Source organism: Cajanus cajan, chromosome 5 (genome assembly GCF_000230855.2).
Source record: "Cajanus cajan strain Asha chromosome 5, NIPB_CcT2T_4, whole genome shotgun sequence".
NCBI lineage: Eukaryota > Viridiplantae > Streptophyta > Magnoliopsida > Fabales > Fabaceae > Cajanus > Cajanus cajan.
The window spans coordinates 40,579,408-40,594,847 of NC_138521.1; the positions used below are offsets into that span (position 1 = coordinate 40,579,408).

At 40.5% G+C, this 15,440-nt stretch overlaps 1 non-coding gene across 1 annotated transcript; it reads right to left on the reverse strand.

The window, feature by feature from the left end:
* Positions 1–14,916: 14,916 nt before the first annotated feature.
* LOC145958482 (small nucleolar RNA R71) lies at positions 14,917–15,023 on the reverse strand. The gene has a single exon (XR_014434323.1). It is a non-coding gene; the product is annotated as a small nucleolar RNA R71 (small nucleolar RNA).
* Positions 15,024–15,440: the final 417 nt, after the last annotated feature.

Below are 15,440 nucleotides of genomic sequence, written 5' to 3' on the forward strand. Positions count from 1 at the left end.
GCACTTAGCTTGGAGATTCGAACCTAGTCGAAGGGAAATCCTCCGGATTTCCATAGTCAAAAGTTTTTAGGAAGGAGCGAGCGAGCTTGTAGAGCGAGGGAACGCCAAAAAGCTTCCCAGTTTTACTCAATATATAAAAGCACGCTTCAAGAGGTTTCTTCTTAAATCCTTCCTTTTACTGCTTTCTGTGTGCATATTTAAATTGTCATCATGTAGATAGTTAATTTATAATCGCTTATAATAAATAGGGGTAATTTAGTAATTTTACGCTATTATTTTAGAAATAATCTGTCATAGGGAACCCGAAAGGGGCGCCGTGGGGTGCTAACACCTTCCCCACGCGTAACCGACTCCCTTACCCGACTCTGGTTGTAATGGCCAAAGTTGATTTATAAAATCAATTGCCTTATCCCTTTTTCCAATGTTTTGAGTAAAACATTGGTGGCGACTCCACGAACCCTCCTTTTGCGAAAACCACTAATCCATGGAGGGTCCCGCTTGGGATTAATATGGATTAGTGAGACTTTTAATAAATAAATTGGATAAGATCGACAAGGTCTCAGTTTGAGAACAAGTCGTTCTAATAATCCAATACATTTTCAAACTAAAATAAAAAGCGAGCTCGACCGTCTTCGCGACCGCCGAGGCCCGTTTGGGCCGGTGGCGACAGTTTCTATTTTGTATTTTCGTTTCTGTTTTGTATTTTCGTTTCTGTTTCCGTTTTAATGGAAGGCTAAAACCGCAAGGGTTGGCTCCTTGAGAAGATTGCAATCTCTGATTGAGGTTTTATTTATATTTGTATCTGTGTTCTGCTTGGTTCTTCTTCATTGAACCTATGAAACGTTTTTGACACCTGTTCATGCTTAATGAATCAGGTTGCTCACAAGTTGCTTAATCTTGTGGGGAGGTTTAATGTTGTGTACGTTTGCTTAATTCGTGTAGGGAAATCTTGAGTTAATCTTCGCTTAGTTGGTTAACTCGGATGGAACAAGGATTAAGTTATGAACAGAGAAATCTTTTGAGAACCAGGGATAAAAGAGTTGCAATTCAAACAAGGAGCCAATCTGTTTTACTAGCTGTGTTTTAATTCGTTTTATAGTGTTACAAACTGAAAATTTGAAGCAAAACCCCCACTTCGTGTGTTTAAGCCTTTAACAGTAAAAGACGGTCCTTGGGAGACGACCTAGGAGTCACTTCCTAGTACTACATTTAATTGTATTTATTTGACCGTATACGGCTTCGACCATAAACCCATAATAAGAATCGATTATTTGGGTAATAATCGATTATCTGGGAGATGAAGAATTCCAAGAGCCTCTGTAATAATCGATTATTTGGGAAATAATCGATTATCTGGTATGAAGAATCTCAAGAGTCTCTGGAATAATCGATTATCTAGGGCAATAATCGATTATCTGGGAAGAGGAATTTGAAAGGCCTCTGGAATAATCGATTATCTTGAAAATAATCGATTATCTGGGCAAAGTTAGGAAAAACTACTCTCTGGAATAATTGATTATTCCAAAAACAATCGATTATTCATAGCAGATAGCATTTTTATAGGGTTTTACTGATACAAATAATCGATTATTTGGGCGACTTTTGACATTTCAGAGGCATTTGAACGGTTATATGCGCGCCAAACCCTTAAAACCTCCCATAACTCTCCCACTCAGAACGTGCTAAGGCATAACCTCTCTCAAAACCTCTCTTTTCTTCACATTATCACATTCTCTCAAACCCTCAAACCCTAACCTCCTCAACTCTCTCATTTCTTCTTTTCTCCACCAAGACCCATTCATGGCTTCTTCCTCCAAGAGACCCAAGAAGCTTGAAGTGAGGGGGAGCAAGCGCCCTCTACCCTCAGGGACACTGATTTCCAAGTGGTTCAAAGATGAGAAGACCCAAGAGTATTATTTCGAGTGGTATGCGGGGCGGAGAATCATTCCTCCCAAGACTCTTAAGCTGGAGTGGTTCAAAAATGAAGGCTTTAGTTTTCCTACCCTGTTGGAGCCCCAAGAACTTGGGAAGTTTTTGGAAATGGAGGGACCCTATTACCCTGAGCTGATCAGGCTATTTCTCTGCTTTGCAACAAGCAATGAATGTATTATGCAATCAGTGGTAAAGGGGAAGCTGGTTAAGCTTGACGGGCCAACATTGAAGGCGGCTGCCAGGCTGAGCGGCACGGGACGTGAAAAACCCCAACCTTTCAACTTTGGTGATTTTGGGGAGCTGACGACCTTCAGAGATTGTCAGAGGAATCCTGAGACCACCAACAACAACAAGTTTCTGGCGGGAGGTATGAAGAAAAATTCCCGTTTAATTTCCTTTATTATTGCTTGGATGTTAAAACCTCGTTTGCACAATCATGCCCAAATGTCAAGGGATGACATTTTACTGATGCATGTGATTAAGAAGAAAATCAAGATTGATTGGGTATCAGTCGTTAATGATTGTATGTGGAAAGCAAGACGGAAAGAGGATGGACCAATTCCGTATGCTCTGTTGCTGTCAAAATTTTTTGAGAATGCAGGGGTAGACTTGACAGGGGAGAAGAAAATAATTCTCCATGCCTCTAACAAAATTGAGAAATCTTCCTTGCATCACATGGGGATGCTCAAGCAGGAAGACAAGTGGGTATTCAAGGGAGATGTACCTCCAACCCCTGAACCGGCGACAGATGAAGATGGCGTTCCATCACATGATGAAGACCAGCCACCACAGGTTGAAGCTGAACCTGACTGGGAGCAAGAAGAAGAGCCTAAACCATTCTCTCCATTCGAGCAAATCATGATAAGTAAGCTTGACGTTGTGATGGAGATGTCTAGAAGGCATGCGTCATTGTTTTCTGGTATTCTTGATAGGTTTGATGATCTTAATCGTGAGGTGAACCGACTTAAGACTCACCTAGGCATACCTGAAGACTCGGAGTGATTTCTGCTTTGCTCTGTTGATTAGTGTCGCCACCGGCCCGAAACGGGCCTCGGCGGTCGCGAAGACGGTCGAGCTCGCTTTTATTTTAGTTTTGAAAATGTATTGGATTATTAGAACGACTTGTTCTCAAACTGAGACCTTGTCGATCTTATCCAATTTATTTATTAAATGTCTCACCAATCCATGTTAATCCCAAGCGGGACCCTCCATGGATTAGTGGTTTTCGTAGTAAAAGGGTTCGTGGAGTCGCCACCAATGTTTTACTCAAAACATTGGAAAAAAGGATAAGGCAATTGATTTTATAAATCAACTTCGGCCATTACAACCAGAGTTGGGTAAGGGAGTCGGTTACGTGTGGGGAAGGTGTTAGCACCCCACAACGCCCCTTTCGGGTTCCCTATGACAGATTATTTCTAAAAATAATAGTACAAAATTACTAAATTACCCCTATTTATTCTAAACGATTATGAACAAGATATCTACATGGCGAATAAATTAGATATGCTATGCAACAATCAGAAAGCAGTAAAAGGAAGGATTTTGAAGAAGAAACCTTTGAAGCGTGCTTTTATATATTTCGTAAAACTGGGAAGCTTTTTGGCGTTCCCTCGCTCTACAAGCCCGCTCGCTCCCTTCTATCAAATTTTGACTACGGAAATCCGGAGGATTTCCCTTCGACTAGGTTCGACCCTCAAGCAAAATGGCTCGGGGCTCAAGAACTTCGTCGGATCAACTCTCCGAGTGATTTCTAGGGCAGAACACTGCTCAAAAACCCCAGAATGCTCAAGGAGAGGGTTAAAACTATGTTCCAAAGTGTCGAATGACGTCCAATTGACGTCATATTTATAGGGAATAGGCGCAATACGGGCTACAGAATCAATACGGCCGTATTGAAATTTTTGAACTTCAATACGGTCGTATTGAAGTTCAATACGGCCGTATTGAAATTCAGAAATTTCAATGCGCCCGTATTGAGTTCACTGCGGCTGTATTGAAGCTTCAATACGGCCGTATTGATTTCAGTACGGCCGTATTGAAGTTTCAGAAACTTCAATACGCCGTATTGAGTTCGCTGCGGCCGTGTTGAAGCTTCAATACGGCCGTATTAAGTGTAGTACGGCCGTATTGGGCTTCATTCCCTCCACTTCCTTATTTTAAGCTACTCTAAGACCTCTAAATCTACAGATAGCCATCCTATGGTCTTCTAGGAGTCCTTCTGGCTGACTTTTCCTTCGATCTTTGAGGGTCTTCGAGTTTTATTTCCGACCCGGACAATTTTAGGGGTCTACAGCTGCCCCCCCCTTTACTTAGTCGGACGGCCTTTTGGTGTACCGGCTGACAAGTAAAGGAGTTGACCCAATTGTCCGGGTGATGCGCCGACCTTCTGACTTGTAGCGTCTTCCGGTGGAAAATTGTCGAGTAGCCTCTCCAGGTTTTACTTTGCTTGCTGCCCAAGCTGGAAGCTGTGAGTACCGCCTCTCCAGGCTTAGCTTCACTCTTTGTTCGAGCCGGAAGCTAAGTACCCTTGTGACAACGGTAGCAGTGTGAGTTTCGCCTCTCCAGGCTTAGTCTCGCCCTTTGTTCGAGCCGGAAACTAAGCACCTTTGTGACGACGGTGAGCAGTGTGGGTTTCGCCTCTCCAGGCTTTGCTTTGCTTGCTGCCCAAGCTGGAAGCTGTGAATACCGCCTCTCCAGGCTTAGCTTCGCTCTTTGCTCGAGCCGGAAGCTAAGTACCTTTGTGACGACGGTGAGCAGTGAGTACCTCCTTTCCAGAGATAGCTTCGCTCATTGCTCGAGCCGGAAGCTGCATACCTCCGTGTTTGTGACGACGGGGTAGCGTGAATATCTCCTTTCCAGGGATTTGTGATGATTTTGTCTCCACAGTCCACGATGCTGCTTCGACGGTTGTTTTTTGATTTTTGTGCCACTGAGGGCTGGATAACGCAGGGATCCGTCTAGGGGATGTGTAGTTACTCATAGGTTCTTGTGTCCCAACTTTCCATTGCATAGTTGGTGCCCACTGGGGAATTTCTGATTCCTTAGGGGTGCAGACACAAAGATGCTCTTTCTGATGTGAGCGGTGCCTTATGATTGGCTGACGTCCTTTCGACGTTGGTGGAGTATCCCGGTTATCCTTGTTCGGGTGTCTCTTTTGTTTTCTGATTTTGCTGCCTCTGTGTAGGCTGTTATCCACTGGGGGATTTTGTCGTTGATTTTGATTAGCCTCTTCTGTTAGGCATATCACCTTGATGTTCAATGATTGGCTGAGAGCCAGATTCCACTTGGGGAATGATTATTGATCTTTTCGATTTTTTTCTCTTTTTTTGAAAGAGTGCCTCTGAATAGGCGAATTATCTTGATGTTTGATGATTGGCTGAATGCCAAATTCCTCTTGGGGAATGGTTATTGATCTTTTTGATTTTTTCTCTTTTTGAAGGGGTGCCTCTTGAGTAGGCGACTGGGGATTTGAAGTTCAGTGTTCGGCTGAGTGCCAAATTCCACTTGGGGAATGGTTATTGATGTTTTTTGATTTTTCTCCTTTTGCAGGGATGCCTCTGAGTAGGCGATTGGGGAATGAGGGATCTTATGTATCCCAGAGTATTATTTAGGAAGCCTCTACAGGCTTAGCCTCACTCGACAATTGAGTTGGAGAGCTATCTTCACTGAGGAAGTTTAAGTCCTTTGACTTGGATATTCTGCTTGGGAGATCGTACTTCCATTGGGGATTTTGACGATCTTGCTTGATAGCTCTTGCTGGGGATTTTGAATCCAAGAGCATGAATTGAGGTTCCCTCTGGGGAGTATTATTTCTGCGAGCCTCTCCAGGCTCAATTATTTTGTTTACTGAGGAGTATTATTTCGGCAAGCCTCTCCAGGCTCAGTTATTCTGTACAAACTGATGAGTATTGTTTCGGCAAGCCTCTCCAGGCTCGGTTATTCTGCGGGAGTATTATTTCGGCAAGCCTCTCCAGGCTCAATTATTCTGCATGATGTGAAATCTTTGTCTTTTTTGTCGACTTTTGACTTTTTCTGTATGTTTGCCTTTTTTGTCATTTTTTGGCTTTTTCTGTATTTTGCCTTTTTTATGTTTTTGGCTTTTGCTGTACAGAATTCAAATTGCTAGAGAATTTAAAATCAAACAGTGGAAATTTTCATTAAATAGAAAATAAGTTTGTACGAGAGAAATCAAAAGAAATCAAAAGATGGGACACAGCCCAAACAAACTAAATACATAAAAATTAAAGGAAGCAATCCGGTCTTCACTCATCGGCCGGCGGATCCTGAGGAGGAGTGGGGTAGTGGCTATGGAGCCAGACTGAGAGGTTGTCGAAACCCTGCACCAAGCTGTCTAGTCGAGTATCGGTACTCTGCTGCCATGTACCGATACTATGCTGAAAAGCATCGAATCGCGTGTCGATGCTCTGCTGAAAAGCATCGAATCGCGTGTCAATGCTTTGCTGCAGTGTGTCGAAGCGGGCGTCAAAGTATCCCCTGTCCGACCGTCATGTGCTAGCCTCTGGCTGCGGGGCGTCGCCTCCCTCAAAGTCGAGGTTGTTGAGGAGGTCGTCGAAGGTCTCGAGGCCATCTACTCGCACAAACCCCCCTCCTGGCGATCTAGCGATGATCTTCATGTTAATCAGGGTGGAGGCACCAATCAGCTTCGGCGCCAATGCCCCTGGCTCTGCACCATCGGGACATCCCCATGTCTCCGCCAGCTGTGAGAGGAGTGGGGCAACCAAGATGTACCCCTGTCTGGACTCTCCTCCCTCTCGTACCCCAAGCTTCTTCACGTGCTCGAGGAAGAAATATCCAGGATTGGCTTTCCGGCCGGTGGCCATGCAATATAAGGCCAGCAGATCCGGCCGTGTAATCGACTCCGGACTCTTGGACCTGCCATGAATAGTACTGGTGAGGATCTTGTGACAGATCCTAAGAGCAGTCGGGAGCCGGGAGCCCTTCACCCCTGAATGATAATCCCGTCGGCCAGTGAGCAAACTCCACATCTCAACCGGAGTCCACTGATCAGGCCACTCGCATATGGCATCTCGGAATGCCAGCTGATCAGTGCGGCTGAAAAACCCTGCCTGGACGTTGAACTCGTCCAACGTCAGCGAGCGGTATCCTTCATTCATCCAAAAATCCACCGCGCAAACATCCTCCCCATAGCTGTTAGTCGACTCCGTGACGCCGACTGTAGCCAAGAATTCCTTCGTGGCCGTCAAATATAGCTGGGATGGTGGATTAAGGACAAATCCCCATCCTATGGCGTCGAAGTAGTTCCTGACATCATTCTCCAAGCCCACTGCTTGGAGAAGCTCAAAGTCGAGCACTCTTGACGGCTCGATGGTGAACGTCTCTATAAGCTGTAGCCGGTCCCGGTGTCGATCTGTCATTACACGTCTGGCCGGGGCTCTCTGCCTTTTGCGAGAAGATTCTGCCATTTCCGATAATCTTTGTAGGAATGCACTCACAAGCAAGGAATGTGGAGAATGAAGAAAGGTATGCAAAATGAGGGAGGGGAAGTCTTTATTTATAGGCAAAATTCCGCCAATACGGCCCGTATTGGATTCAATACGGCCGTATTGGCCTTTCCATTGATGTACAAAGTTTACAATCAATATGGACCGTATTGGATTCAATACGACCGTATTGGGGTTCAGTACAGGCGTACTGGATTTTAATACGCCCGTATTGGAGTTGAAACGTTGTACTTAACGTTAACTCCAATACGACCGTATTAATACCAATACGGGCGTATTGGATTTTTCTAATTTTTGATTTTTGGTTTTTTTTTTTTTTTTTTTTTTTTTTTTTTTTTTTTAAGTATAAACAGAGAATAAGTGATCTTCTAGTACACCTATCATCTGTATGCATGTATGCAAATGAGATGCACCTAATTCTATTTGATTCAGTTTTTCAAAAGAATTAATCGATGCGTTCTTTGTTTGGATCTTGCCATTCCTCCAGACAGACTGTGCTTTGCCGATTTCTGTAACCGAGGAATGATGCGTATTTGATTTTGGGATTTGGTGTCATCAACCAAATGATCCTTCCCTTCCTTTAGAAGATGTGTCAACCCTCCTATTGACCACTATATCTCCATGTTTCCACTAGATTATTCAAAAATCGTTGGGACAAGAGAGAAAAGAAGGAAAAAAAATATATTTTCAAAAGTTTGTGTTTTAGAGGGGATTGTTTTATTTTTTGAAAAATGGATTTTGTAAGAATGGCGGGCCAATGGTAGGCTTAAGTGTTTAGGCTTGTTCGATTAAACACTTATGAAGTTAAGCACATCTTTGTTATTAATGATTGTGCTTTGACAACTTGGATAGCTTTTCTTGAGCTCCTTGTTGAATTCAATTGATGGTACCATCATGGATTTATTTTGTTTTTCTTTTTTTTGACGGCCCTAACTTTTGCCTAAAACACCCATTTGTGATGTCTTAGCGGGCTTTTGTTTTTGTTCATTATTTTGTAACCCTAATTTTTGCCTAGGTCACCCTTTTGTGGGATTCCTAGCGGGTCTTTTGCTCTTATTTTTGTGCAGCCCCCTTTTTGGGTTTCCTGCCGAGCTTTTTGTTTTTTAGGATTTTTGTCCTGAATGGATTTCTTTTATCCATGACGGCACGTATTGAGGCCAAGAAAAGGTGCTCCAAGTCGTTATGCACATTTCCACATAAAAATGATGCGGGTTTATTATTATCAAGATGATTTTAACCTCATTCATGTTTATTCAAACAGGGTTAAATAACGTGGTTTAGATTTTTATTGCGAGCAAGAAAAGAAGCAATAAAGAAATAATGAAGAATGATTTTATTATAATCATAATGGAAACATGTGCCCTATCGAGGCTCGGGGGTCGGGCTGTCCCCGAGGAGTGATCTCTCCCTATGGTTAATCACTCATGCCCCCGGGTATAGAGGGAACTGTTGTGTGCAAAGGTTTGTGTACAGTTTGTATTTCAAACAATTGCGGAATTTAAACATACAACAGTTATTAAAGCCATATAAATAAAGCATGTTTATACAAACAAGGGGTAATGAAGTAATTTTAACTATTATTTGTTAAAATAATCTGTCACTAAATGGGACTGACTCTCGAAGCTTCCCCAGTGGAGTCGCCATCTGTCGCCACCGGCCCGAAACGGGCCTCGGCGGTCGCGAAGACGGTCGAGCTCGCTTTTATTTTAGTTTTGAAAATGTATTGGATTATTAGAACGACTTGTTCTCAAACTGAGACCTTGTCGATCTTATCCAATTTATTTATTAAATGTCTCACCAATCCATGTTAATCCCAAGCGGGACCCTCCATGGATTAGTGGTTTTCGTAGTAAAAGGGTTCGTGGAGTCGCCACCAATGTTTTACTCAAAACATTGGAAAAAAGGATAAGGCAATTGATTTTATAAATCAACTTCGGCCATTACAACCAGAGTTGGGTAAGGGAGTCGGTTACGTGTGGGGAAGGTGTTAGCACCCCACAACGCCCCTTTCGGGTTCCCTATGACAGATTATTTCTAAAAATAATAGTACAAAATTACTAAATTACCCCTATTTATTCTAAACGATTATGAACAAGATATCTACATGGCGAATAAATTAGATATGCTATGCAACAATCAGAAAGCAGTAAAAGGAAGGATTTTGAAGAAGAAACCTTTGAAGCGTGCTTTTATATATTTCGTAAAACTGGGAAGCTTTTTGGCGTTCCCTCGCTCTACAAGCCCGCTCGCTCCCTTCTATCAAATTTTGACTACGGAAATCCGGAGGATTTCCCTTCGACTAGGTTCGACCCTCAAGCAAAATGGCTCGGGGCTCAAGAACTTCGTCGGATCAACTCTCCGAGTGATTTCTAGGGCAGAACACTGCTCAAAAACCCCAGAATGCTCAAGGAGAGGGTTAAAACTATGTTCCAAAGTGTCGAATGACGTCCAATTGACGTCATATTTATAGGGAATAGGCGCAATACGGGCTACAGAATCAATACGGCCGTATTGAAATTTTTGAACTTCAATACGGTCGTATTGAAGTTCAATACGGCCGTATTGAAATTCAGAAATTTCAATGCGCCCGTATTGAGTTCACTGCGGCTGTATTGAAGCTTCAATACGGCCGTATTGATTTCAGTACGGTCGTATTGAAGTTTCAGAAACTTCAATACGCCGTATTGAGTTCGCTGCGACCGTGTTGAAGCTTCAATACGGCCGTATTAAGTGTAGTACGGCCGTATTGGGCTTCATTCCCTCCACTTCCTTATTTTAAGCTACTCTAAGACCTCTAAATCTACAGATAGCCATCCTATGGTCTTCTAGGAGTCCTTCTGGCTGACTTTTCCTTCGATCTTTGAGGGTCTTCGAGTTTTATTTCCGACCCGGACAATTTTAGGGGTCTACAATTAGTTTTTAATTAGGACTTTTAAATTCTGTTTTTGAATTTTAATTTCAATTTGGTTGTAATATGTTTTAATTCCGGAACAATGTTAATGCTTTAATCTGTTGAACAATTTAATTTCTGATGGAATTTGAAGTTTAAATTGCTAATATATTGTTTTGAATGGTGTGACAAATTTTGATTTGGTTGGTTGATGCATTGATGCTCTATTTTTGAGCATGTTGATTGATGTTCTGTTTTTGGAACATTGATATATGGTTTGTGATATTTGATTGGCATAATTGATAATGATTGTGGACTTTGAATTGTAATAATGTACTACACATTGTGATTTTGGTTGACAAATGAATGTTTTTGTTGTTGATCATATGATTCTTATGGTAATGAATTAGATATTGTGATTGAAGATAACTTGATAAATTTGAAAATTTTCTGTTCACAAAGTTTGGATGTTGATCAATACGTATGATGTGTTCCTTGGTTTGGTATTGTTCTAAGCACATAAGGAGTATGCATATGGCTTATATTGTATATTGTGAACAAATATGGCTTAATTTGTTTTTGATAATGCCAAAGGGGGAGAAAAGGTTTTTGTGTGTATGACTTTGCAGGTTGTGTGCTTTGCAGGTTTTGTGTTGTTGAAAGTGAAAGAAAAAGCACAATGGTTAAAGCCTAGCTTGGTTTGTCATGGTTTGTGTCATGGTTTGTCATAATCAAAAAAGGGGAGATTGATGGAATCATACCTAGGAAGGCAAGGGGTGACACATTGAAGGAGCCAAGAGGAGTTGGCTAGACATGAAGGGTTGGGCCAGTCAAGGGCCAATGGGCCCGATGGGCTTGGAAGGCCCAAGTTGAGTTTCACATGGGCCACATCTTGTTATAGCTATTTCCTTATGGTTTATATATATTATGTTAGTATAGGTATCATATATTTTGGTCTTGTATTTTGGACCACATAAAGTAGCATTTTTGGCTTTAGGCTTATTGGGCCTAGTTTTGGGCTTCATGGGCCCTTGGGCTTTTGATACCCAATATTGGCCTCATTTTAATCCTTGTAATTTTTCCTTTATATTGTATTTGATTGGCCAATGTATTTAGGCCATTAGATTAGGATTATACAAGAATTACTTAAATAGGCAATTTAGACTAAAATTAGGTTTAATTTGGAAGTCATTTAAGTTACATTTGAGTCACATGTTTAACACTATGGGTGGCTGAACATGTGCCACTCAAATTAACCCTAAATGACACTCCAAATTCAACCTAGATGCATCATAGAACCTAAACTCACGGCCAAGCACATGGGAGCCAAAATTTGAATTCAAATTTCAAGTTTGAATTCAAATTTAGGCACCAACATGTGTGGCTTGACTTAGATGCCAATGAGCTTCATTTTCGAGGCCTATTTAGGTGATTCTCCTCCTTTGTAAAAGTAACTTTTGGATGATATACATGATACTTCTCTCTTTGAATTCTCTCCTTTCCGAAAGTCACTCATACACTCTACCTCTACCCTTCTTGAGCTCCTCTCTTTGTAGAGCTAAAGTGCATCTCCTTCTTCTGCACTTAGCTTGAGCAAGCATAGGTCACATTGGTGCTACTTGGAGTCTTCTTCCTTGACAACTTTCCAAGGAATCCGAGAAGCATTGAATTGTTCTTGAGGATTCACAAGTGGAACCTCATCAGAGATTGTTGAGATTAGGGGAGCCTGAACTTGATGAGATCAACTCTGAGGCTTGAAGATTTTTGATGATAACAAGTGTGTGCCAAGGACAACAACAACTTAGAAGGCAAAAACAAAGTCAAAAGAAAGTGCTATGTAATAGGAAATAGTTTATAAAATGTTTTGATTGAGTTTATTTGTTGTGTGTGCTGTGTGCATAAGCTAAATCTATATCTAAACTGATTAGGGAGTGTATGATGATGAGTTAAAAGGATTAAGAAGTTATTTTGAGACTTAAAACGAAGTTTTGAAAACTAACTCAAAATAATCGATTATCATTAAATATAATCGATTATTCCAGGAACAGGAAAAATGGGATGCCTTGCTGCAATAATCGATTATTTGTGAAATAATCGATTATCCCAGAAATGACTCTCTGGAATAATTGATTATCCAACAAATTAATCGATTATATTGTTCTTGGTTGGTTTCCAGAAAACCTGAAGAACAAAATAATCGATTATTCTTTAAATTAATCAATTATCTGGTTCTGAAACTTGTATAAATAGTTTGAACATTTTGAAACTTCAGAACAGAGTTAGAATTGAGAAAATCAAAATTAGAAAAGCGTTTTTGTGGAGTCTTTGTGACAATCTTGGAGATTTTTCTTTGTGAATCCAAGAAGAAAAACGTTTATGAAAAACTTTGAAAGGATCATCATCATCATCACATTCTTGAAAAGGAAAAGATTAAGATTTGCTTCTGAATTCCAGGTGAATTCGTTCCTTAATTCTTTGTGAATACTTGTAAATCTTGAGAGGGTTTCTCAAGTGGTAAAGAATTCTTGTAGTGGGTTTCTACAAGGGGTGCTTTCTTGGGGTCAAGAAAGTGGTTATCTTGAATATAGGAGTATATGCATGTGTGGTATGTGATGTTGTGTATTTTACTCGTATTTTAGCACTTTAATTCACAAGAATTCATAGCATAATCATGCATATCTTTCATGTTTTTAATAAATTTTTATATCATTTTCCTATTTTATGCTTTTCTTGGTATGTGTTGTGTTTTCTCTGAGCAGGATCAAGATTTAAGAATTAAAGAGGAAATGCTGAGCTACAGGGAAAATCACGGCCGTGATTCTAAATCACGCCCGTGATTCACCAGAGAAAACCACGGCCGTGACTCCCAATCACACCCGTGAACGCCACTGACCCTTCATAGATGTGCTCCAGAGAAGATCACGGTCGTGATTCTCAGTCACGGCCGTGATTCACTTCGCGTCCCAGCTTTTTAAGTTTTATGTTTTATTTTTATTTTATCTTTGTAATTTTTATCTTGGTAGTTTTACCTTTTTACCCTTTTAGGTTATAAATTAGATGAGGTTAGCCTAGAACTGGATTTTTTTGTTTCGGAGACAGTTTTTTAGTTTTTGACACTTAGAGAAGGTTGGGCGCCTGTGCCATCGACTCTAAGGTTTGCTTTTCTTTTATTCTTCTTTTCTTGGAGAACTACTATGAACTCCTGTGAGTAGTTTCCCTTTTTCTGGGATCAGGGCTTAGCCTCTGAGAACCTCTTTATTAATGCATTATTCAGTTTCTTAATTTTATTCCAATTCTTGATCTGTTCTTTTATATTTTATATATGAACTTTAATATTATTGTTTTCATAATAACATTAATTAAGGATGAACTGAGAGGAGAACTTGATTATAATTATGATAAACAATTAATCGTAATTTTCATAATCATAGATAATTAGGGATGAACTGAGAGGAGAACCTAATTATCGGAACCTAAAGGAACAGACTTGAGTGTTAAATCACGAGAGTTGATTTAAGCTTTCGAGGAGCAATAGATTAACAAAGATCTTAATGGGTTTAATTGAACGTAATTACCACGAGAGTAGAGATTAATTTTAATTAAACACGTCCTCGTAGCCTGAGAAGGTGCAAGGATTAAATTAGGTTAAGACTACCTTCAAGATGGAATAGAATTAATTAATGAAAATAATAATTCAATATTGTTGGAACTCTTTGTGCGAACCCTAGATTCCCGGAAATCTCCTTATCTTATCTTAAAGTTTTATCTTATTCATTAATTGCATTACTATCTCTTTTACCATCAAATCTGATCTTATCATCTCAAAACAAAAATTCAATCTGTTTTAAAATTCAAATTAAAATACTAGTAATTCTAGGTCAAACACGTAGTCCCTGTGATTCGATATTTATTACTTGACGACAACCGTACACTTGCGGTTTTCCATACATCAAGTTTTTGGCGCCGTTGCCGGGGACTACGTCTCTTGATTTAAATTACAATTATTTTAATTCGAATTTAAAAAAAAAAAAAAAAAAATTTAAATAAATAAATACTTTTTTTTTTTTTTTAGTGTTTACTTCTCCAATTCAGATTTCACGGGTCACTTTCTTTTTTTTTTTTTGCAGTGCCTTAGGGTTAATGCAAAAGAGATCTCTACGTCTTGGGAAACCAACACCACTAGATCCTGAGATTGAAAGAACTCTCCTGAGAAGGAAAAGAAACCTTTCTAGAGAATTTGACATGGCTGCACAACGAGATAATTTACCGCTTCGGGACTACTCTGCACCCGTAGCTCGTGGGATACCTGGAGGGGAGATGCAAACTGGAGCTACTGTACCAGCTTCTCTGGTGAATATGCTCAAACAGAACACCTTTGGAGGACTACCATCAGAAGATCCTAATGACCACTTAGAGGGGTTCTTGGAAATCTGTGAGACCCAGCAATTTGATGATGAAGTTTTTGATGGAATGCGACTCCGCTTATTCTCACTCACCTTGAGAGATAAGGCAAAGGTGTGGCTAAGAACAGTGCCTAGAGAAAAGATAGCAACTTGGGAATTATGTGAAAGAGCTTTTCTAGAGAAATTCTTTCCTCCTTCTAAAACTAAAGAATTGAGGAAGAAAATCACTAATTTCCAACAAGGCACTGGAGAGACTATTTATGAAGCATGGGAGCGGTTCAAAGGATATCTTCAAGCATGCCCACAACATGGCTTCAACCGTTGGCTTACCATCCAATTTTTCTTTGAAGGATTGGACCAACAAAGCACCATGATATTAGACTCAGCAGCTGGAGGATCTTTCATGGGGAAACCTATTAATGACTGCATGATTATTTTGGAAAATGTAGCCTCAAATCACAGCCAATACAGTGAAAGAGAAGTCACAGCAAGGAAAGGAACTCCGGGGCGATATGAAGTGAACAATATTGAGTTACTCTTAGCAAAATTTGATACTCTTAATCAAAGATTAGACAAGATGGAAAAAGCTAAGGTTAATTTAGTGGCTACAAATCAAGTATGTGACCTTTGTAGGGAACAAGGGCACACTGCAGTAGATTGTACCTCAATTTTTACTGGAGAAAAAGAAGATACTACTGAACAGGTGGTAGCTTCTCATAATTTCTATGACAC